Source organism: Cydia amplana, chromosome 23, assembly GCF_948474715.1.
Source record: "Cydia amplana chromosome 23, ilCydAmpl1.1, whole genome shotgun sequence".
Taxonomy (NCBI): domain Eukaryota; kingdom Metazoa; phylum Arthropoda; class Insecta; order Lepidoptera; family Tortricidae; genus Cydia; species Cydia amplana.
In genome coordinates, this window is record NC_086091.1 from 4,930,787 (window position 1) to 4,954,901 (window position 24,115).

Here is a 24,115-nt window from a genome sequence, read left to right on the forward strand (position 1 = left end):
TACATTTGTTTGCTTGTATCATGGTTTTCAATCAAAATTAACAAAAAACGGGTTTGTCTCAACGAGCTTAGTGCGACGCCCGCCGCGCAGCAGTCCACAACGCAACTTCCACGCATACTCCTAAAAACAGGCCGCATATTAACTCAAAAATTATTGAGTAAAACCGTAAAAATAAAAAATGAAAACCCTACTAATGTGCGTGAACAGGAAAATACCATATTTCCCCAAAACTAACCCTATTTCAGTCTAAACAAACGTCAACCCAATCCCAATTTATCTTCATACAGCTAACGCGACGTCGCGCTTGTTTTGCATACAAATTTAGACCCCCGACTTGTATTGACGTCATACTGAATATAAACTACAAATTATAACAGCGAATGCACTGCTGAGAAAACGCTTCAAATTTTAGAAGTCTCCTAAATCCAATCGCTACTATTTAAAGCCAACTTGAACGTACACTGACAACCGTATGTACATGTATTGGCGCCACGACGACATTAAAAAAACCCTGGTAAATTCCAATACCTTGGTAAATGAATATATTTGTTGTAGGTCATCATCTTCATCTTCCTCGCGTTGTCCCGGCATTTTGCCACGGCTCATGGGAGCCTGGGGTCCACTTGGCAACTAATCCCAGTAATTGGCGTGGGCGTAGTTTTACGAAAGCGACTGCCATCTGACCTTCCAACCCAGAGGGTAAACTAGGCCCGTATTGGGATTAGTCCGGTTTCCTCACGATGTTTTCCTTCACCGAAAAGCGACTGGTAAATATCAAATGATATTTCGTACATAAGTTCCGAAAAACTCATTGGTACGAGCCAGGGTTCGAACCCGCGACCTCCGGATTGCAAGTCGCACGCTCTTACCGCTAGGCCACCAGCGCTTCTATTATTTATTTACGTGTTTTATTATTTATTTATTTTCTTTTTTCCTTTTTTGCGCCGTTGGTACAGTACGGATGTCTACCGTCTCCAATTCTCCCTCAATTGCTCAAAGGTTAACTGGAAGAGATCCCTTAAAGGAATAAGTTCGCCTTTGTACTAATTTATTTTTCCTGTTTTGTTCTGATTTTTGTACAATAAAGTGTTTTACTACTACTACTACTACTACTACTAAATGAACTATCGACTAGCGGCTCAACCTTTAGTAAGTACCTATCGACTACCGTAGGCTCAAAGGGCGTAAGGGACAAAATGGCGAAAATGAATTATGAACGCAGTTACACTTTGTAACTGCGTTCATAACTCATTTTCGCCATTTTGTCCCTTACGCCCTTTGAGCCTACGGTAATCGCTATGATTACTTATTGATCACGAGTTGCCTTAATAATATGGTCCTTCTGTGAGTTCAATCCGTAATAGTATTAAGTATACTCTCATTCTATGGAACTTGCTAACTATGTAAACAAACCGCCATATTGAACTGTCAAAAAATATGAATTTACTAGTGACTTTTGTTTACATAGTTAGCAAGTTCCATAGAATGACACTTTAGAGAACTATAGTTTCGAACGTATTTACTACTCAATACTAAATTAAGTATCGCAATATAAGTTCACGTAGCCCGTCCTGAGTCAATATTAGCAATGCTAATACGAGCCCTTGTACTGTCCGCCCTTTGATGTGCCACAAATTGCGAGCTTGCCACAGTACTTGTTGACACAGTAGCCTTGGGTAAACCGATACACGGTACATCCCTATTACGTAGGTACCGTTAGTTTTGGGTGGCCAGTTACTCGCGGATACCGTCCGGCGGACTGTTAATCGGTGGGCCCCTTAAGCGAGCTCTTTAACTATGACAAACAGTTTGGTGCAAACGACCCTTTGACGTGCGCATAGACCATTCTTTACACCTTTGAGTACTTATGAATATAAAATGGTTATTTATAAGTATCTCTCGAATACAATTACAGGTGCAATTGCATGTATATTTACCAACATATTTAGCGTATTCATGGTGAAAGGGTAATAACTTATTATTGACCGAGAGTTAGCAAAGGTCTCCGTTTCAGCTTGGGAAATTAATGCTTTCGCATGTCCGGATATTCTCCTCTACAGGTCGCAATTCTCAACCGATTCTCGTAAAAATTTGTGAGCAAGTTCGATGATATTTTATAATCAGACAAGGCATAAGTGGGTCCTCCGGTGTTGCTAATGTCCTTGGGCGACGGTGACCGCTTCCCATCAGGAGGCTCGTCTGCTCGTCTGCTGACTATCATATAAAACAACGAACACAACAGTAAACATTCTATTAAAGTTGTATATCACAATTATGAAAAAAAAGCAAAATCAGTACGCGCTTGTCCTACTGTTATATCTCTACTGTGCAAAGGACCCGTGATGAAATGGGTTCGTTTCGGCCCGAGTCCACGATTCTTATGAATTCAATTTGACTTGACCTCTGTCTATCTATTGACCTACTGCGGATAAGCGGTTTAGGGTAATTATTACAAATGTAATCCCTTCTGAGCCTAGATTAATTGTTTCACGTAATTGACTATGATTGACCGATTACAACCCCGATTGTTACCGTAACGATTAATAGTAATTTTAATAGATACCTATTAATTACTAGGCGTAATTGAAGCAGGTTATTGATCGATTCTAACCTCAGTTTGGCGATAAAATTAACTTGGTGTTTACTCAAGTGTAGTGTAAGGCCTGAGTGGACGCTCGAAGCGGAGCGTTCGGCGGGGCGTGCAGCGTGGCGTCGAGCTCCCAAGGGATTTGAGCAGCGTGCACGCCGCACGCCCCGCCCCGCTGCACGCCCAACTCGAGCGTCCACTCAGGCCTTACACTTACAGATAGGTGCTGTGCAGGACTGGTATGTGAGTACTTAACTAGGAAGACTAAGAACTTGATACTAGGCGAGAATTCATTACTTAAATTATAAAACCATACTTAATTGATAAAAGATTCAAGATAATGGTCCTAAAAACGAAACGAAACGCTGAAATGTTCTGATTTTGACAACGTAATAGAGTAAGACTTGCTATTTTAGATCTATTTAGAATTTAATTGAAATATATATTTCTACCTAAATTATTATGCTAAACATCCAAAAGAATGTCTACAAATGTTTTACGCGACAGCTACAGTCAGCAGCAATAGTTGCTAAGCGAGCCAGGTGTTCAAAATGATCTTGACGCGACTTTATTGGTAAGAGAATAAGAGCGCGTCAAGGTTATTTTGAACACCTCGCCCGCATAGCAACTTCTGCTGCTGACTGTACCTCCGCATAAAAATGAACTGTAACAGTGACCATCATTCGACGCGAGAATTATAATAATGAATGAATTAATGAATTAATGAATGAATGAATGAATTAATGAATGAATGAATGAATGAATGAAATCTTTATTTCAGGCAACTAGTGGCCCATAAAGATAAAGATTAAAGATAGTTTATTCAAGTAGGCATAATTACAATGCGCATACATCATCATCATCATCATGTACTATATTTTTTTTATTATAATAGGAACCTTATGTCTTTGCAATAAGCTTCAAATTGTCTGTTAACTTTCTGGTCGAATGTTACTTTACTAGATTTTACGGATTTCGAAGTCCCAACTCTGCCCTCAGAGCAATGTAAATGTAAAGCAAGTTTGTTATTGGTATACACTACCATCCGGCTTTTATCCCGATTAACAAGCTTTGTATTGCTACTTTGTTCACCTCTACCTCTATAAACATAGGGTTTAAAGTTGAGAAGAGGAAACGTAAGTTTATATTTGTAGATTGTAAGGACTGTTGTATACTGTTGTTTTTTTGTGATGGTAAAGATATGAGCAATCTTTGCTTTTTGACGCGGAGCGTGGGAAAATAACGTTATTTTAAAATTTTGCGTATTTTGTTTATTATTTTTTTATTTCTTCATGTGCCTACTGTATCTGACACGCTTAGACGGCTATCTGATACACAGTCTAGTGTTAAAATATGGGTGCACACATCATACTCAAAACTATGTCCCATAGCTCTTATGTAAGCTAATTAAGAACTATGGGACATATTATTGAGTAAGTTATACATAAATTATGCACCCATATTTTTACACTTGATACAACTATACGGGTGGCATTTGAGTCATGATCAGTAATATGTTTTTCTAACTCCATACACAACGAGCAATTTAATGCCCCTACTCTTACTAAGAACTTGTCAGACATTTGTTTTGCAAGATCAATCCCCGTTATTAATGTAATGTTACAAATCATTGAAAATCAAGGTTGTGCTAATGTATCTACCTAAGGGAACCCTAACTTAAGCATTGGTGCCCAACTTTGCCCAAATACAATAGTAAAAAAAAAAAATTGTACCAAGAAATTGATAATATCCAATTAAGGTCAACCGAGGTAAATGCGTCTCTTGTGGTAAATGCGTCATTTGAAGATATATTCGAAACGCAACATATTATAACTATTATAGCCGTCTCCATTAAAAGTTCAGTGACCACACTTTAAACAGAGAGGGTTGCAATAGTTCTTAAATGTTCCGTTTAGAAGAAATCTTTAAAATACGCATTTACTTCAAGAGACGCATTTACCTCGTTTGACTAATTAAAAGTTTGCATATATCACTTTTCTTTGAACTTGGCTAGACACACTGCTGTCTGTCTAGATTAGGTATATTAATACGCAAAATGTTACATTTATTTACAAATTAATCCTGATCTTTATAAGGGCCAAATCAACTTTCTAATTCATCAACAATGCCAAAATACATTAATTCTCACGTTACTACTAAGTAACAAACATCAAAAGATCTCATTTCTGCCGCCGAAATAACCAGAGCTCTGAATTTAGTACAAAAAGTACCGAATATTGACCCCTGGGCCCTGAATGGTTGTATACGTACACATGTCAAATAGTGTTGTACTTGTTTGTGTCAATTGAGATGTCGTAAAGAGTGGATCGAATTAACGGGATCGACGGGGCTTGGCAGCTAGAGATGGGGTAAAAGATTTATCGATATCGATATTCGGGTGATAATCATGTCAGTAAAGTTCACAATTTATTATTAATCTCAGACATAACATCTGGACCATAAAATTTAAAATGCTTTTTAGATTTGTCACAAAATGTCGACAATTTTGTTTATTAGGATTATCAGAAAGCATAAGGACATTTTCTATGCTGTTTTTTTTATAGCTTATTAGTGTGTCCCACTGCTGGGCAAAGGTCTTCCCTCTTTCCCGCACTTGGCTAGAATAAGAAAAAAAAATTATGTCAGTAGCGTGAATTTTACTGAGTAGTGGCGTTAAACTCCATTTTGACGAAGATTTTTTTTAATTCTTAATCATATAAAAATTGTACCAGTATCTCGTAACATAATAATGGATAAGTAGTAGTAGTAAGTTTATTTGTACCTATTTTCCTATACGTAGGTATTACTATCGAATTCAAAACAGTTGGCACATTTTACTAAAAACTAAAACGGTTATCGACATCTTTTCCCCTCCCTACCATCACCCGTTGCCGCTCACGAATATCAAGTTACAAAGCAAACCCCATCCCACGAATCTTCAAATGTTTGTCGACTCTTGCCCTTTCTCTCTAATACGGCTTCGCGTGTGACCGACAGAGACACAAACAGGATATGTAGAAAACTTTCAAGTGTGTTAGGGGTCCGTTTGAATCTTTGTTCTTGACCGGGCTTGTGGGGTATTTTGGGTTTTGTGTACAAGTAAGTAAACAAGTGTGTATGCTTGAAGTGTTTGTACTGTTAGCATCAAAAGTGGATGATGAAACAATACAAAAGTATCTGCCGCCCTGGAATACTTTTCGCACTACATAACATTTCGCATTCAAATGTATCAGAGACAGTTATTAAACTGTCTCTGATACATTTCATTGCGAACTGCTCTACATTTAGATACATAATATATTATCTCTCTTTGTTGTATTAGAAAATGATTAAATATAGTTTATTTAAGAAAAAACTAGTTATATATGTAAGAAATTCGCGACGCAGGCTTCGTCCGGTGGCCACAAATGCAAATCAGCAACATGCTTCGTCCAAAACATACCAAGGATGATATCCGCAACAGGCTTCGTCATTATAAAATCTAAGTTAAACAATATAACCGTCACGAATCGTACCTGGCTCAAATGAAAATAGTAGATACTTTTGACTTAGTCTTATATCTACATCAGTTTTTTTTATGTTGACTGTATGTACGTACGCTCTTTATATGACAAGTGTGATGATTTTCTGCAAAGATAATAATATATCTTTGCAGAAAATTTATATTATAATGTGCAGTCTTCACACTGCTATATTTAATCTTAAACTGAACATTGCAAAATACTTGTATACTTTTTGTACGTAAGTCTTTCACCATATCCCATTCCTCAGTTTCCATACCTTTTACTGTTTTTGATGGATGTAAACCATTTATTTAAAAAATCAGTTTAAATATTTTTCTACTATATCATATCATTTGAACCGTGTTTTATATATTCTGCCAAAAATTAGAATTGGGAAAAAATGTTTTTCATGCAATTTAACCAAAAACGCTCTAAGATACGATGAATACGAATGTAGAACGAGCCTTAGTGTGAAATTAAGTTTATTTGTGTAAAATTGCCCTAAGAGAATCAATCATAAAAGCAGTAACAGCCTTTGAAAAACATACTATTGCGGCTGTTATACAATACAATATAAATACTCTTTATTGCACACCTCAATAAAAGAAAACAATACAAAAAAAAACAGAAACACAAGCAGAAGTAAACAACAGGCGGTCTTATCGCTAAAAAGCGATCTCTTCCAGACAACCTTTGAGTACTTAATGGACTTCTACTTAATGGACCAAAAAATGTACTATTTATTTATGACTTAAATGTTTCTTCTCATTAACCTAATTTTAATTCTAAAAGCCAACTCATTGTCTGAAACAAAAGTAGAAAGTCTCCGGACAATTTATTTCCAAATGAAGTAATATTGTTAAAGAAACGTCACTTTGTGACTGTAATTAATGACTTTTCGCTGAGTTGAGGCCTGAGTGGAAGCTCGAGTTGGGCGTGCAGCGGGGCGGGCCGTGCGGCGTGCATGTTAAACAAATGCAAGCGTATAGGAGCGGCCTTAGTGCACGCTGCTCAAATCACTTGTGAGCCGGACGCCACGATGCACGCCCCGCCGAACGCTCCGCTTCGAGCGTCCACTCAGTCCTTACACTTAGTGACAAATCTCGCTTGGGGACGACCCTAGTTTCTTATTTTGCTTATTTTTACCCTTTGGTGAAAGAAATTCGACTGTCAATGATTTAAGTAAAACTATAATACATATATTATCATGTATTTGTGTTTTTTGTTATATTAGTAAAATATTGGTCTTTGTTCAAATAAAATATTGAGTAAATTTCTTAGAGTTTGACGACGCCACAGGGCGGACACGCCATACATCAAAAATGATTTGCGTTTATATGTGTGCGCGGCACGTCTGTACACGCGTCATTGAGTTTCTGACGGAATCCTGACATGCTCTCAGTAGAGCGACTTACGCACACATTTATGTCGCGGCCTGTCGCGGGCGAGGTAAGGGTAACATTCCATTTCTGACCGCAGCTGCACTACTGGGACTGAACGCGCCGCTGTTACTGTCAATTTCCATAGTAAAATGAACAGTAGTGCAGCTGCGGTTGGAAATGGACTGTCACCTTTATCCGAATCGGGGCGGGGCGGTGCGTGTCCGTTCTGTATGATAATACTATTACATTCTGTGACGACGCTAAGTTTCCTTCCAAGTGCTACGTCAAATATGATGTATGTTTTACCGTAGTAAAAACCCGTTTTTAGTGAAAACGGGTTTTCCCCAGTTAAAAGTAGTTTTCCATATCGCCTTATTTTACGAATAGTGCAAAATTAATATCGTTTCGTTTTCAAGCCTTTCCAATATTTGTAGTCGCGCGTTAACCATGGATTTAATCGCATTAAATAATATTGTGATAAGGCGTTTATGCGATACGAGTAAATTCCGTTTGGATTATAAACTGAATTAATTAAAGTTCCCTAGTTGGTCCGTTTGGATTGTTTTATAAAATTCAAAAATACATAACTGTATTATATTGGTAGATATTTTGTGGTTTGCGTAGTAGAGCAAAATTGGATTTGTGTATTTAGTGTAATCATCATCTTCCTCGCGTTGTTCCGGCATTTTTCCACGGCTCATGGCAGCTTGGGGTCCGTTTGGCAACTAATCCCGGTAATTGGCGTGGGCACAAATTTTTACGAAAGCGACTGCCATCTGACCTTCCAACCCAGATGGCAAACTAGGCCCGTATTGAGATTAGTCCGGTTTCCTCACGATGTTTTCCTTCACCGAAAAGCGACTGGTAAATATCAAATGATATTTCGTGCATAAGTTCCGAAAAACTCATTGGTACGAGCCGGGGTTCGAACCCGCGACTTCCGTATTGCAAGTCGCACGCTCTTACCGCTAGGCCACCAGCGCTTAATGTACACAAAAATATAGTTATTGTTGTAATAAGGTTGCCACAAGTTTGCGAACAAATGTGAAGTTGCTATCGGAATATAACCATTATGTTCCAAGACATATGTTGACAGTACATTTTTGCTAAGCGTTCAAGTTTCCTAAGAAACTGAAGAAAAGACATTTGAAACACTGGAATGCCCTTTTATTCCACACTTAGCTCAAGAACTAAGTAAAATAAAGAGAAAAATATCACCACATTACGCTTTTTACCGCTGTATTCTACAGTTGGATTGCGCGATTTTCAACCATAAGTCTAAGTCGTTACAGTTGTTGGAGTTACATTTACAGTGGACGAACTATAGGTCACCTAAGCCAGAATGTTACAGCACATTGTGTGCCTACTTTCAGGATTATGATTTTTAGATATGATTATTTGATGTTTTTTCGATACTTAAATACCTCACTTATTTTTTGTAGTCTAGATGCCGTAAAAATAGCGATTGAGTCTGCTCATGACAACGTCAATTGTGTAAGAAATTAGTACATTACGATACAAGTGCAAAAAGTAGGAAATTCTGACCTGAATAAAACAAAAATATATTACAACGTTTTACAGTACATATGGCTCTTAAAATTTTCGACATAAGCACGTTTTATGCTAGTTACCGCACTAGGGCAGTAAAGTAGCACCATACTTACTGTACAAACTTTTACAGTTATTGTCTTTTAAATTACACATCTTCGATTGTAACTACATGGAATTGATAAATTTATTTGTTACAGTTTGAACCGTTTAAAACTTTTAAACTACGTTGAAAAGTATATAATTTTAGTTTACAGCCGTCTAGACGCGAAAAAATAGAATTAAATGGACTTGTTACCTACTAGAGTTTATTTTTTAATCTGGTTAACACCATCGATATCGATTTAAACGAGGTTTATCGAATTGCCACCACACTAGTATGCTACGCTACTTTTGTCGTCAACTTTTGTTCTTTATCTCCTTACCCTAAGGTTGCTTGGAAGAGACCGCTAATATATATATCAATAAGTCTGCCTGTTGCTACCTTTATTCACTTACATTGGAAGTCTTCTGATTCTGTTTTTTCTTTTGTGGTTCAATAAATTATAATTTCCTTACTACTTGAGTTGCTACTCGTTCGTGGAAGAATTCCTCGCGTTATCCCAGCATTTTGCCACGGTCATGGGATGGTTTGACAACTAATCCTAAGAATTGGCGTAGGCACTAGTTTCTACGAAAGCGACTGCCATCTGATCTTCCAACCTAGGAAACTAGGCCTTATTGGGATTAGCGACTGTTAAATATTAAATGATGTTTCGTACATAAGTTCCGAAAAACTCATTGGTACGAGCCAGGGTTTGAACCCGCAACCTCCGGATTGAAAGTCGCACGCTTTTACCACTAGGCCACCAGCGCTTGACTTGCTTAATAGGCTCCCAAAATCTCCCAAAAAAGCGAATGTTAAAAATATCAAGAGCTTCAAACATTTCTCTTGTGTATATTCCTTAACGAATTTTCAGAAAATCATAATGTACGATACCTCGTATACGTATAATCCTATTTATTTCACCGAACCTCGAGTTACGGGCAGATATTACATCGTAGTTGACATATTGAAAACAGTAAGACCAATTTTCGGTGGAAGTTTGTATGGTAATGTACATCATATATATTTTTTTCGTTTTATCAGTCTCTTATTTTAGAAGTTACAGGGGGGACACGCATTTTACCACTTTGGAAGTGTCTCTCGCGCAAACTATTCAGTTTAGAAAAAAATTATATAAGAAACCTCAATATCATTTTTGAAGACCTATTCATAAATATCTCACACGTATGGGTTTGATGAAAAAAAAAATTTTGAGTTTCAGTTCTAAGTATGAGGCACCCCCAAAATTTATTGTTTATTTTTTCTATTTTTGTGTGAAAATCTTAATGCGGTTTTCAGAATACACCTACTTACCAAGTTTCAACAGTATAATTCTTATAGTTTCGGAAAAAAGTGGCTGTGACATACTCGGACAGACGGACGGACAGACAGACAGACATGACGAATCCATAAGGGTTCCGTTTTTTGCCATTTGGCTACGGAACCCTAAAAATGTTCGGGGTAGACAAAGAAATTGCAGCTACCCGTTAAAGTTTAATGTTTATTGTCCACGGCACGACACGCAACACTCACAGTATCCGTACACTGGTCCGAAGATATATCCGCTGGTTTCAACATTTGAATCACTGGTCCCCAAGTAGACGATAATTTGTACCCGTCCTCTCTATTGAAATTTTTAGGGTGTTTTTAATTTCAATCGCCTCTCTCACGATCCGCGGATAATAGTGTCGCTCGTCGGAGAGGACTTTGGGTTTATGAAGCTCAATCCAGTGATTCGTTCCTGTTGTCAGCAAGTGCTCAAATAAAATAAAATCAAAATATATTTATTGTATGGTTATGGGTTTACAAAGGTGGTACAAATTTTTCATGTGCTCCATATCCTGCCTTACAAAGGCGTACAATTTTTTTTTGGTAAGTTGTCTTAGAACTAAATTCATACCAGTACCTTTAAATACTCAGTTGACGATACTGTGTAGAACTTCCTCTGTGGCCGGGCGTGAACAGAGGCCCCACCATTAACGACGTTACGTACAAAGAAAAAGTACCAAACGTGTAATTCGGAATTTTCTCTTCTTTCGTTTTCGGGGAAAACCGTGTTGTGGGCGTGAGTGAGGTTTCGTAACTCGAAAATACGCACATTTTAATTGGTGCGACTTATTTCTCTTCAATTTGTCACATGTTTCTGTAAATTTAAATATTATTTTGATTTGCATCTCTAAGCCGATCTGTGCGCAATTAGATTTAAATTGAATCTTATCCAAACGAGCAATTATTTCATATTTACATATTTCGGGATCTCGGAAACAGCTCTAACGATTTCGATGAAATTTGCTATGTGTGTTTTAGGGGGCGAAAAATCGATCTAGCTAGGTCTTATCTCAGGGAAAAGGCGCATTTTTGAGTTTTTAATATTTTCCGAGCAAAGCTCGGTCTATCAGATATTTCTGTTTATTCGCATTATATCCTTTGTGAAGTCGTCCCCTATACTTGCCGAAAAAGAAGAGTCGTGAAATGTATGGATCCAATACATTCTACGACTCTTATCTTTCCGCACAGACTGTAACAGCAATATTCGAACTTTAAGATATGTCAAATATTACATATCGAAACGATATGGATTGTATATGTCAGTGTCAAACAAGAGTCAAAAGTGACGTTTCTTCAAACTAAAACGTCACTTTTGACACTTGTTTGACACTGACATATCTAGGTGATGTCTTATAGATATCTGATAGATATCTAGTTCACAATCCGAAACGGGCCCTTACAAATACGCGCAACTGAAAATTAGACTTGAAACTATGCACCTGTGTTGACAAGCATTATGAATTGCCGTCCGTATGCAAAGCAGCATCTGTTACTCAGACTTATTGCAGGAAAAACGGGCTAAAATATATAAGCTTATAATTATAATATTTACTTATTGTGTTTTTCTTCTAGGCGGTATTAGCTGCATTGGCTTGCAGATCAGAGAAGGTCGAGGGTCAACCGCGAACAACGTTCGGTGTGTTGCCTCCCTGTCACACTTACGTACGATTTACAAGTGCGACAGAGAGGCAACACGTCGGACGTGGTTTGCAGTAGGCTCTCTGGTTGCCGTTGAATCGATAATGAAACTTAAGTGATGGTGTTGCGGGATTTGCACTAAGTAAGTCTTTTTACATTACATTGACAGCAACCATAGAGCTCGTTAGCCAAATAAGGAATTTGTGTGGATACTAGATGATGATATAAAAGATATGTCGATAAATTGCATCGCTACTTATGATTAAAAATTATCCGTACTCATCTCAAAAATCAAAATCTCATGTCAGGATTAAAATCCAATCTAGCACGCCGATTTGTAACACTTAGTGTAAGGCCTGAGTGGACGCTAGAGTTGGGCGTGCAGCGGGGCGGGGCGTGCGGCGTGCATGTTAAACAAATGCAAACGCATAGGAGCGGCCTTAGTGCACGCTGCTCAAATTACTTGTGAGCCCGACGCCACGCTGCACGCCCCGCCGAACGCTCCGCTTCGAGTGTCCACTCAGGCCTTACACTTAGGCCGACGGTGACTAAGGCCAAGAAATTATGACTTTTGAACACAAAATCAATTCATCCACACCACACAAATCCATAATATTCAGGTCAAGTCTCATTCATTTATACTTTAAAATATGACTTCATTTTTACCGTCTCCCCTTAAAATTTCAATTTTCCGCGTTAAAACGCCAGTTTTTAATAATTCTCACCACAAAAGACATTAATTTGCACGAGACCATTATTTTTCCTTATCGAAGAGTCACGTTGACCGAAGGCGAAGTATCATAACTTAAAAATCCATTTTCCCCGGACGGTATAAATCAAAAAGTGCCGAAAAATTCCCGGCTTCGTAAAAGTCGTAAGCTGAGTGAAATGAAACGCCGGAGGCGTTGGACTCAGTAATACAACGATATTGGAGAAACATCCGTAATAATAAACGAAATGGGAATGTAGGTTTGTTTGTAGTTGGTAGATATTAGCTTTTACAATTATTAGAAAGCTTTTCAAATCGAACCAATTCATTTAGATATTGCTGTATTTCATTGTTGACATTTTCTGAGCATACAATATGGAAGGCTACAAGACACATGGCAAAGAAAAGCTGGATTGACTGTTTGAAAGACGATATGAGGAGATCACGGAAAACCAGAGAGGCAGGCAGAGAGGTATGGAAGAAATAAAATACGTGACAAATCTCCTTGTCCCTACTAATATTATAAATGCACAAGTAATTATCAATTTATCAGTCTATTACACTTAAACCGCTGATTTAATTTAGAGGAAATTTGGCATGAAGATAGTTTAAAATAAAATACGTGAGAAATCTCTTTGTCCTTACTAATATTATAAATGCACAAGTAATTATCAGTATATTACACTTAAACCGCTGAATTAATTAAGAGGAAATTTGAGAATAGTTTTGAGTTTGAAGACATAGCCTAGGTCGTTTTATGGCGGATATAGGTATAACTAGTCTAAAGGCAAGACGATACGAAGTGTTATAACAATCTTCAGAACTTCAAGAGAGATTTATCTGGGAGACCGAGCTTTGCTCGGAAAACATAATTATAAAGACTCAAAAATGCGCGTTTTCCGAGAGATACGACCTAGCTAGATCGATTTTTCGCCCGAATAGCAAATTTCATCGATATGGTTAGAGCCGTTCCCAAAAGCCCGGAAGTATATAAATACACATATATATATATATATATATATATATATATATATATATATATATATATATATATATATATATACAAGAATTGCTCGTTTAAAGGTATAAGATACTAATCCAGAAGAGTCCAGGCCAAAGTCAAAAATATTAGTGCCAATATCAATTACGTAACGGGTTCCGTACATTGAGTCCGACTCACGCTTGACTGCACATTTCTAATAGGTATCCTGTCATCTATAGGTAAAGAACTATTTTGTGTATTTTTTTCAAAATCTTAGACCCAGTAGTTTCGGAGATAAAGAGGGGGAGGTGGGAGAGTGGTCGGACAGACAGACAGACGCACAAGTGATCCTATAAGGGTTCCGTTTTTTCCTTTTGAGGTACGGAACCCTAAAAGTGTTGAAAAATGTTGACTTATTAACGAATATAAGCGAGCAAAACACCACCAAAAGCCTAACTTCTTTTTACACAAGATGGAGGAAGAAACATGAATTATTCCAATTATTTCCTTCATAAGTTTCGGACGTCCAATGGCTTCGGTTTATATCGCAGATCACTACTCATAGACACATCATGTAAAACTTACTCTATTTAGAACAAGCTATACAATTAAGTATTTTCCCTATAGATCCAGTTTCTAACTGCCAACATACATTTTGGATCTAAGAAGAAAAACTTGTCTCACTAGATCCATTTTGGATCTATCGACTGGATCTATAGAGAATGATAGCACATTTACAACATTTGTGACATATAAACTAGTGACTCTGTGAATTATAGACCTCGCAAACTCCCATGGCTACGACATCGTCGTGTCGAATAATTATCAAAAACAAGAACAGAAGTGTCCATATTTATTTAACCTGTCACAAAATGTTTAATCTACTGCGGCGATCTCTCGGTCAATAAGTGTGTAATATAAAAATGTATTTATTAATTTACATACTTAAGGAGATCCAACAGCTAACTAAATGACAATGGAATCTTAAATACATATATAGAGCCAATTACAGGAACTCACAATTAGTTATGTAATAAAAACATATACTTAAGTAACACGCATCACACACACACACACACACACACACACACACACACACACATTGCACACATGAAAGAGATAAGACTCAAACCAAAACTAAACCGAACTAACAACATTCGCTTACATAAGCCAAACCTACTACCGGTTGTCACCGGTAGTAGGTTTGGCTTATGTAAGCGAATGTCCCTGTCGGGCCCAATAGTGTAAAAACTAAGAACAAAATAAAGAGTTATAACTTCGGTACTACATAATTATACAAAGCACTCGCTTACCAGATAAATACGAGATAAAATATCTAAAGATAGTGTATTGTATGGTGTGGAATGCAGCGGCTCGTAGCATAGTACCTATTTTACAAGTACAGTAAATAATTCCTTATGAAGTGTTGGTTTTGATTGCTGACCGCTCTGATTTTACGTTTTGATTAGTGATCGCGTTTCAGAATTGGCTACTTTCCTACTAGTCAAATCAGATTCTTTTTTAGAACTGTCGAAACGATTTGCTAATATGGAATTTACATGAAAACATGCATAGTGACGTCACGGTCAACTCGCCTACTTGTTATATTTCAAACCGATTTATTAAATAGAAATTGTGTTTAAAAATGACTGCTATATATGTTTTTTCTAATAAATATCTGGTGCTTTATTTCGTGCACAGTGTGAAATAATTTATTTTAAGTAGAGGAAAGTACCCAATTCATAATGCGAGGTCTATACGAGAGGTAGTCTATGTTCAATACTCTCGCTTCCTTGTTGTTCAAAAGTCGTATCTTTATGCGAATATAATAGTCGCTTACGCTTTTTTGGCTACATTTGAAGTACACAATGGAATATTTTCGGTTTTCCTCAAGGAAGTTGCAGTTTACAAAGTGGAAATTGTGAAGACTTGATTTTTGGTGTAATTATTTTGGCGAAGGGCAAATTTTTGAAGTTTTTGACCGATGTTTGGAGTTATTGCGATGAATATTATGTTCCTCACAGTTTTATTTTATGTCAACAGCCAATGGTAGAGGTTCTCGGCCTGATTCGAATAAGAATATAAGATAATTTAAGATACGTCAAATATTTGGTCTAAATAGATTGATACGATATGGATTGGATATGTGACGTTTTTGTTTGTGGAAACGTCACTTTTAACACTGACATATCCAATCCATATACTTGAGATAATATTTGACGTATATTAAAGTTCATTTTGTACTAGATTTTGAGTCCTATAGTAAAAATGATAGGTAAAGCTATTTAGTTTATTTCATAAAGCATTAATTTTATTTATTATTAATATTATCTCAAATGTATACATACCTATGGATCGTTGTTGTCTGGAATAAATGATTTATTATTATTATTAACAAGTAATATAAACAAAAAATATAAATTAAAATTAAAAACTACAACTAAAATTATAAATTATAAAACTGGCTCCAGCTCGGTGCCTTGTGGCAGAGTGCCAAGAAGGCTTATTACTACTGTTTAAGTAAATATTTACTTAACGCCAACTTGAAGGTATTTCGCTATTGACAGCCCATTAATCATTGTTTGTTCATATATACATTGTACTTTTCAATATTAATGTTGTTTTTCTTTTTTGCAGGTAAGTTTAGACAAGTATCAATCATCGCTGAAGTTATTTTACGTAAGTAGTATGACTGACTCGGTAGTTAATATGTATGAAAAAATCAACTTCATACTTACACAGTAGTCAAGTGTAAAAACATCATCTTCCTCGCGTTGTCCCGGCATTTTGCTACGGCTCATGGGAGCCTGGGGTCCGCTTGGCAACTAATCCCAGTAATTGGCGTGGGCACTAGTTTTACGAAAGCGACTGCCATCTGACCTTCCAACCCATAGGGTAAACTAGGCCCGTATCGGGATTAGTCCGGTTTCCTCACGATGTTTTCCTTCACCGAAAAGCGACTGGTAAATATCAAATGATATTTCGTACATATGTTCCGAAAAACTCATTGGTACGAGCCGGGGTACGAACCCGCGCAAGTCAAGTGTAAAAACATGGGTGCAAAAAACTTAAGGATGACTCACGCTAGACCGGCCGTGCCCGGGCCGAGGCATCCGACATGTCATTTTCTATGACGGCTGCTCGGTGATCACGTGGTGCTTTCCATAGAAAACGAAGCGCCGGAAGCTCCGGCCCGGCCCCGTCCTGGTCTAGCGTGGTCTACTTTTCGTTACCTACTTCACATCAATGATTTATAACTCAAGATAGGTTATAGGCGTTCCAAAATTGAAGCGGCTACCTTGTGACAAATTGGACAAGTTGCCTTTAGTCGCGGCTGGACAAGCGAGAAATGTGCACGTGCTAACGAGCTCCCGCACACCGAAGGAGAAAGTGACGACCTTATGTTTAACAACGAGTGTGACAAAGATGGATGGAATGAGAAAATTTATCAAAAATAACAGATTTCTTCGTAGGCACAGAAATAAATATAGAAGTATTTTTTGTGCTCCTCAAGTATGAGTATAACCTATCTATGGTTATATAATATCATTGCTTCACATTCGATAAATTTTACATGAACCAATTCCACAATACGAAATCGTCCAATTAGCAAGTAGGTACCACAAGTTTTTAATTGCAAGAGTTCCATATTGTTGTGCAAGTTCAACTGTGTATGTTTTCCGAAGTACTTGCGATTGAAGTTGTACAAGGGAAATTGTTGAATGAGAACTGAAATGGGGTAATAGGGATGTTGTGTTGAATTTTATAACAAAATCTAGTAAAATAGATAGCAAACGAGCAATTTATCACAATAATGTGGATATTAAAATAAAATATTGAAGAATTATTTATTTATTTATTTTATTTATTTAAACTTTATTGCACGATAAAATTTGTACAAATGGCGGACTTAATGCCTTAAGGCGTTCTCTACCAGTCAACTAATGGGTCAAACAGAAAACTTATACTTAGTGCAGGATTGTAGACAAAGAGAAGAAATATGAAACACAAATCAAGTTAAGTATTCTAAACAATATTCTAATTATACACTTACACACACATATATATATATATATATATATATATATATATATATATATATATATATATTCTAATATTACACATATACCTACAAACATGCATAAATACCTATATAAATAAATATATTATATTATACTATATTATATTATGTACCCAAGTATACAAGTAACATGCGGATCATTTATTTTTAAGCGAGTTAGTGAGGTGTTTACGTAATTTGATTTTAAAAGAAAATTTGCTCTGTGCTTGCCTTAAGGGAAGAGAGAGATCATTCCATAGACGAATAAGTAGCCTGAAGGACGAAAGAGTTGGAAATAAAGCCAGTGCGGTGATGGGGAATAGTCAGTTTAAGACTTCAAGATGTACGTAACTCGCAACCGGGACGCGGTGCTACAAAATTAAATTTAGATTTAAGGTAGTCGGGGGCGGCTGGATCAAAAATAATACAGAATAGAGGGTGCAGAATTCTTAGTGACCTACGTTCACGAATGGGAAGCCAGTTCAGTTTGCGGCGGAAGGCCGATACGTGATCGTATTTACGAAGCCCGTATATAAACCTAATACAACTATTCAGTAGCCTGTCTAGTTTGTTGAGTAACTCCTGGCTAATATTAGAGTAACACACATCCGCAAAATCAATCACGGGCAACACCAATGCCTGAATTACAAAAATACAGGACCCGAAAGTTTCAAAATTTAAGTTTTTTTTTAACTTCCAAAAACGATAAAAGTAAGGGATCTTACATTTCATCCAAAAAAATATTGTATTGCAACTATATACATAAACGCAATATTTCACCGACAAAAACGCAATTTTCTTGTTTTGTCCATACTACAAGATGAGCTCCCAGAGACCTTGACGTCACATTCCCTTGCCCTTTTGTATAGGGCGTTTCGCGAGTAAAGTGCGACTGTCGGCCTTTGACTACAATTTCTGACTTTTGTGTTACTTTAATGCAATGGGTCCCATATAGACATTTGATCCTAAAAACAAACCCGATCGATTGATACCATAAATGAAAATTAGTCATGTAGCCTATTGGGTTATGGTTTAATAGGTCACACCAAGGGCCCGTTTCTCAAAAGCTTGTAACTTGTAATACAAGCGGATGTCACTTTTTGACAGCTTTTGTTAGAAAGGGATTTCTTACAAGTTACAAGCTTTTGAGAAACGGGCCCCAGGCGTGGCTCACTCCGCGATTTCGTCGCGTCGCTACAAGTACATGCGGCCTACGCCAATTTTGGTGTCTAGCTATAGTAGTTGCCGCGCACCGCTACGTAACGGACGCCTGCTCGCGCTTGGGCCACCTAGCGGTTTGTTAGAGAGTGAACCTTCTGTACCTAGTACTATTATTTATTCTGTGGTCACACATAATACTCATACTCTACCCTGCCGCACACTCGTCGACTGTCATGGAAAGTAACGAGGAAAATGCGCTACGTAGCCGATTCCGTGGTTTATCCGCTATGTAGCGAAATACGCTTACGAACAGAGAACCCCCAATATTCATCTCCGTTATTTTGACATTTCTGTTTATTACAAAGAGACAATATTTAACAGATTTGCCAAGTTTCATGAATAAGGAGCTAAGTAAAGTAGATTCGCTAATACGAATGTGGGATATCTCCACATACGGCTATAATAAATTTGTCTTTCCATAACACTTTTTAATTAAATTTGAAATATGACTCGCAGGTGCCCCGGCGAAATGGCAACAGAAATATTACCATAATTTTAATGAATTTTCACCTCTGCGAAAACGTTATTTAAAACACAATCTGTAGATTCTAGGAAAACGTTCATATTTATTATTTCGGAAGTGCGGTTGGGTAGGTTTTATAAAAATAAAATATGATATATTTTTTTAGTTACTGAAGGAAATTACAATGTATTTACATAAAACATATAAATAGTAGTACTACTAAACTAAATTAAGAACTAGCTTAAATCTAAAATAGATCCTTGAGGCATTGTACCAAGGATGCTGGCGGCATTTCCTCGCTGTATATTATTTATATAGGTTTATGTAGATTTTTTTAAATACGTATGTCGTATAATTTCCAATATGATATTTAACTCCCGGTTTCATAAGTAACGATTTTTACGTTTTTTCAGTGAAAGTTACCTCAAGAAATAATATAGGTATGGTATGAAATTAAAAGTGGGTTAATCTGTCAGCTCCCACGGCTCATATATGAGCCAGAACGCTTATGGTGACGCATATCGTGGGATTCGACAGGTTAAAGCACCCATTTAATCCCTTGGTTAACAATTTACTTTTTACATTAGTGAAACTAGGTTAAAATTTTATGATATTTCATCTGTTACACTACCGTGACAGATTGTCAATTTATTAAACGCCACATATTGCTGATAATTTTAGCAAACGTTTGCGTATCAAAGCTAAAGGAATATTTTGAAGAAAATAGTTTGCTTAAGTTAAATGATTGTAGTTTTATTTATTACTTTTTGTAAAAAACGTTACTAGATAAATTTTATTTATATAAGCCTAGAGTGTCCCACTGCTGGGCAAAGGTCTCCCTCCGCCCTTTCCACGTATCCCGGTCTTGGGCCGTCTCCCACCAGTTCCTGTCAAAAGCGTCGAGGTCAACTCGCCAACGCCATCGAAGTTTGCCGCGACCCCGGGTTTGATGTTATTACTGCAGAGATCGCACAGATTGGCGTCATTGCTCGCAATAATGTGGACATGACTCCAAATTTGATTAAATAATTAATCATTTAATTATTTTAATTAATTGTTTACCTGAGATTTAATTTAGTTCCCTAGTCAATAAATAGCACTTAAATATATTTTTGATTTAAAAAAATTAGTACCTACACAAAATTTGGAAAACATACTGATTATTTTATTTAATAAATTTACATTATAAGAAATCTTTGTGTTATTTATTGATTAGGAATCAAAATTAAACCTCAGGTAAGAAATTAATTAAATCATTAATTATTTAATCAATTTTGGAGTCATGTCCACGTTATTGCAAGCAATGACGCAAATTTGTCCGATCTGTGGTTATTAGAGAAATATTCCTAAAAAACATGTGACCACGTGTTTTTGAGCCACCCAGTAAGAATTTGCCTTATTAGGTTAACAGATCAATTATTAAAATTTGCGTCCGATAGGCCTCCAAATAGCCCACTTTATAACGTATTCGGACCCCCCCGTCTCACAGTACAAAAACCACTAACTACATAATTTTCCTTTGTGTAACCTTTAAAAGCCTATTGTGGCCTTTTCTTTTGTCACATTATAACGTCAGATTTAGGTTGGTGTTTTTTGATAAAAATTTTCCTTCGTCACGCTTGGATTACGAATGCTTATTTGTCAGCTTTTTGTATTTTAAATGCCGCCAAACATTTTTACGGGATTAGTTTTGGGATAATGTTTTTTTTGCCTTTTTATCAATTAGCCTCTAACATTTAAATTAGAAAACTAGATTTATGCACCATATTTACCTATAGTTTCTGATTTCAAGATTGGATAAAAAATAGAAAATACAGGGACGAAAAATATTTATATGTATTTATGAAAATCACATTTTCTATATGTCGACCGTTGCTGTATACTCCAACAATTTCCGCATATTCCGAAGTTAATGTTAAACTTACGTCCTATATACTAAGTAAAAACAATACACTCTTTTTGTTTGGGCAGTCGTGTAAAAATCCCTTGGTTAGGGGACACCTCATAGCATAATGTCACTAATTAATCCGCTCACGAAACTAAAAAAAAAGTAACTATGTACTACAACGCTTATTTATAACTAAAGGGACCCATTGATTACCAGTCCGCCGGACGATATCGGCCTGTCAGTTGTTAGGAACTGTCAACTTTTTGTTCTAACCGACAGGCCGATATCGCCCGGCGGACTGTTAATCAGCGGGCCCCTTAAAGAAAATCGTTGGCGGCGTAGCGGTAAGAGCGTGCGACTTTCAATCCGGAGGTCGCTGGTTCAAAGTGTTCAAACCCCGTCTCTCAAACTCTCGTATCAATATTCGGATTTCGGAACTTATGTACGAAATATCATTTGATATTTACCAGTTGCTTTTCGGTGAAGGAAAACATCTTGAGGAAATCGAACTGATTCTAATAAGCCTAGTTTCCCCTCTGCTGGGTTGTGAGACTTGTGAGGTCAGATGGCAGTTGCTTCCGTAAAAACTAGTGTCTACGTCAATTCTTGGCATTAGTTGGCATTAGTAGGAAGAAGAAACAAAAAAAAATTACATCGTAATCTGTACAACCAACCTATATCAAAAAACATCTTATAAAATACTACGAACCGTGCAAAGTATGCCCGTATCGCTACAATTTAATAAGACTTCTGCCTCTGAAGTTTCCCTTTATTCAAATAAATGGGTGGCCGTTTCTTGTGATTTCCCGGGACAGGGTACAAGGGAAGTCGCTCTGGAAGTGTGGACACTACGCAGATTTACTGCGGTTCGGGATTGTCTCAAGTATTTGGAAAATCCCGGCTCGTGCGGCGCGAGGTATTTTTGACGTGCGGAAATCATATTACTGTGGCTACCACCAGTTTGACACTGATATTAACGCTATCGAGAACGTAACTTACTTTCTATGCATCTCGCTCGTACTCGCTTATTCGTGTGAGCGAGATGTAAAGAAAGTAAATTACGTAGACGTTAGTGTATACGTCAGTTTTGACACTGTCCAAGTATGGGTACAGTATGGGGACTCACGGTACGGGTACAAGTCGGTCACTACTAGGGTTTGCACGACGGATCCGAAATGTGTGGGAATATCCGCAGATCCGGATCCAAATCCGGATAATTTCATACATTTCGGATCCGGATTGCAAACCCTAGTCACTACGTGCAAAACCGGGTAACTAACATACATATTATTATAAAATATATCCCCAAACTTGACACTCTTCGGCCAAAACTCCTCCTTAGTGAAGGTCGCTAGATGTTAATACGCGCATAAATCACAATTTATAGCGGAATTATGATTTACTGCAAGTTAGGGCGAAGAGTACACAAGGCGAATTTAGGGGTAGCCGCCCATACGTCAAACCTTGCCAAGCAAAATGAAATTTTATTTTGTCAACACAAAGTTCAAATTAGAATGGAACAGGAGACCTTTTTATAGGTCTCAAGGCAGCTAGAGGTTAAAACCATGATGGTATTTGTATTCCGAATTCTGAGACCCAAGACCATGCAATTTCAAGACACAAAATCACCACGACGTCTCTATTTGCAATTCTGCTCCGATAACTAAATCCTGCCAAGCGTGATCATATTTGTGCAAACTGTCTTGACCAATCAGGAGGCTGATTCAGATTCAACAACTTATGAGTTTGATATGGTTTTGATACGACCTTGACGATATTGGTGATTGGCGCGCATCTCACGCACGACTTTATTTATTTATTTATTTAAACTTTATTGCAGAAACGGACTAAATGCCAAATGGCATTCTCTACCAGTCAACCATAGGTCCAAGCAGAGATAACTACAATTGGTGCAGGGAGAGAAATATATTGAGTGTATAAAAAAAAGCAAACTATACTTATAAACTACTAACTAAAACTTTCACTTCATTTCGCATGCAACAGCGGGAGCGATCTTCAAGGTCGTATCAGAATAAGATCATAACCGAAACAAGTTGTTAAGGCCCCGTAGGTTCGTGTTCTTCTCTCACTCTCACTGAGCGTAAGCGTGAGCGAGATGGGTGCTTATGCTCGGGACCGTGAATGTATCATGTTTTTGAATTTTTGGATTGTTGAAAGTTATAACAAAAAAAAGTAATCGACCTCAAAAATAAAATTGCGCATTTTTAGGAGCAATTTTCGTATTTTTAGCATTTGTGCATAAATTGTTCGTGATTTTTTTCTATCGAGCGACAGTCAAAATTCAGGATTCGAATCGATGAAATCAGAGAAAATGTTCAAGAGATTTTTTTTGACAACCACATTGTAATCTAAAAAAGCGGTACGATTTTTACAAAAACTCCGCTCTCTGAACCTACGGCACCTTAAATCAGAATCGGTCTGCTTTGATACCTAGATACCAAGCGTGATCTAACGATATTTGTGCAAACTCGTCCTTACCAATCCGTTCCCCAAGTGTCCATGCTCCTATCTAAACACCAATCTGTTACCAAACACATAGTGTAAGGCCTCAGTGGACGCTCGAGTTGGGCGTGCAGCGGGGCCGGGCGTGCGGCGTGCATGTTAAACAAATGCAAACGTATAGGAGCGGCCTTAGTGCACGCTGCTCAAATTACTTGTGAGCCCGACGCCACGCTGCACGCCCCGCCGAACGCTCCGCT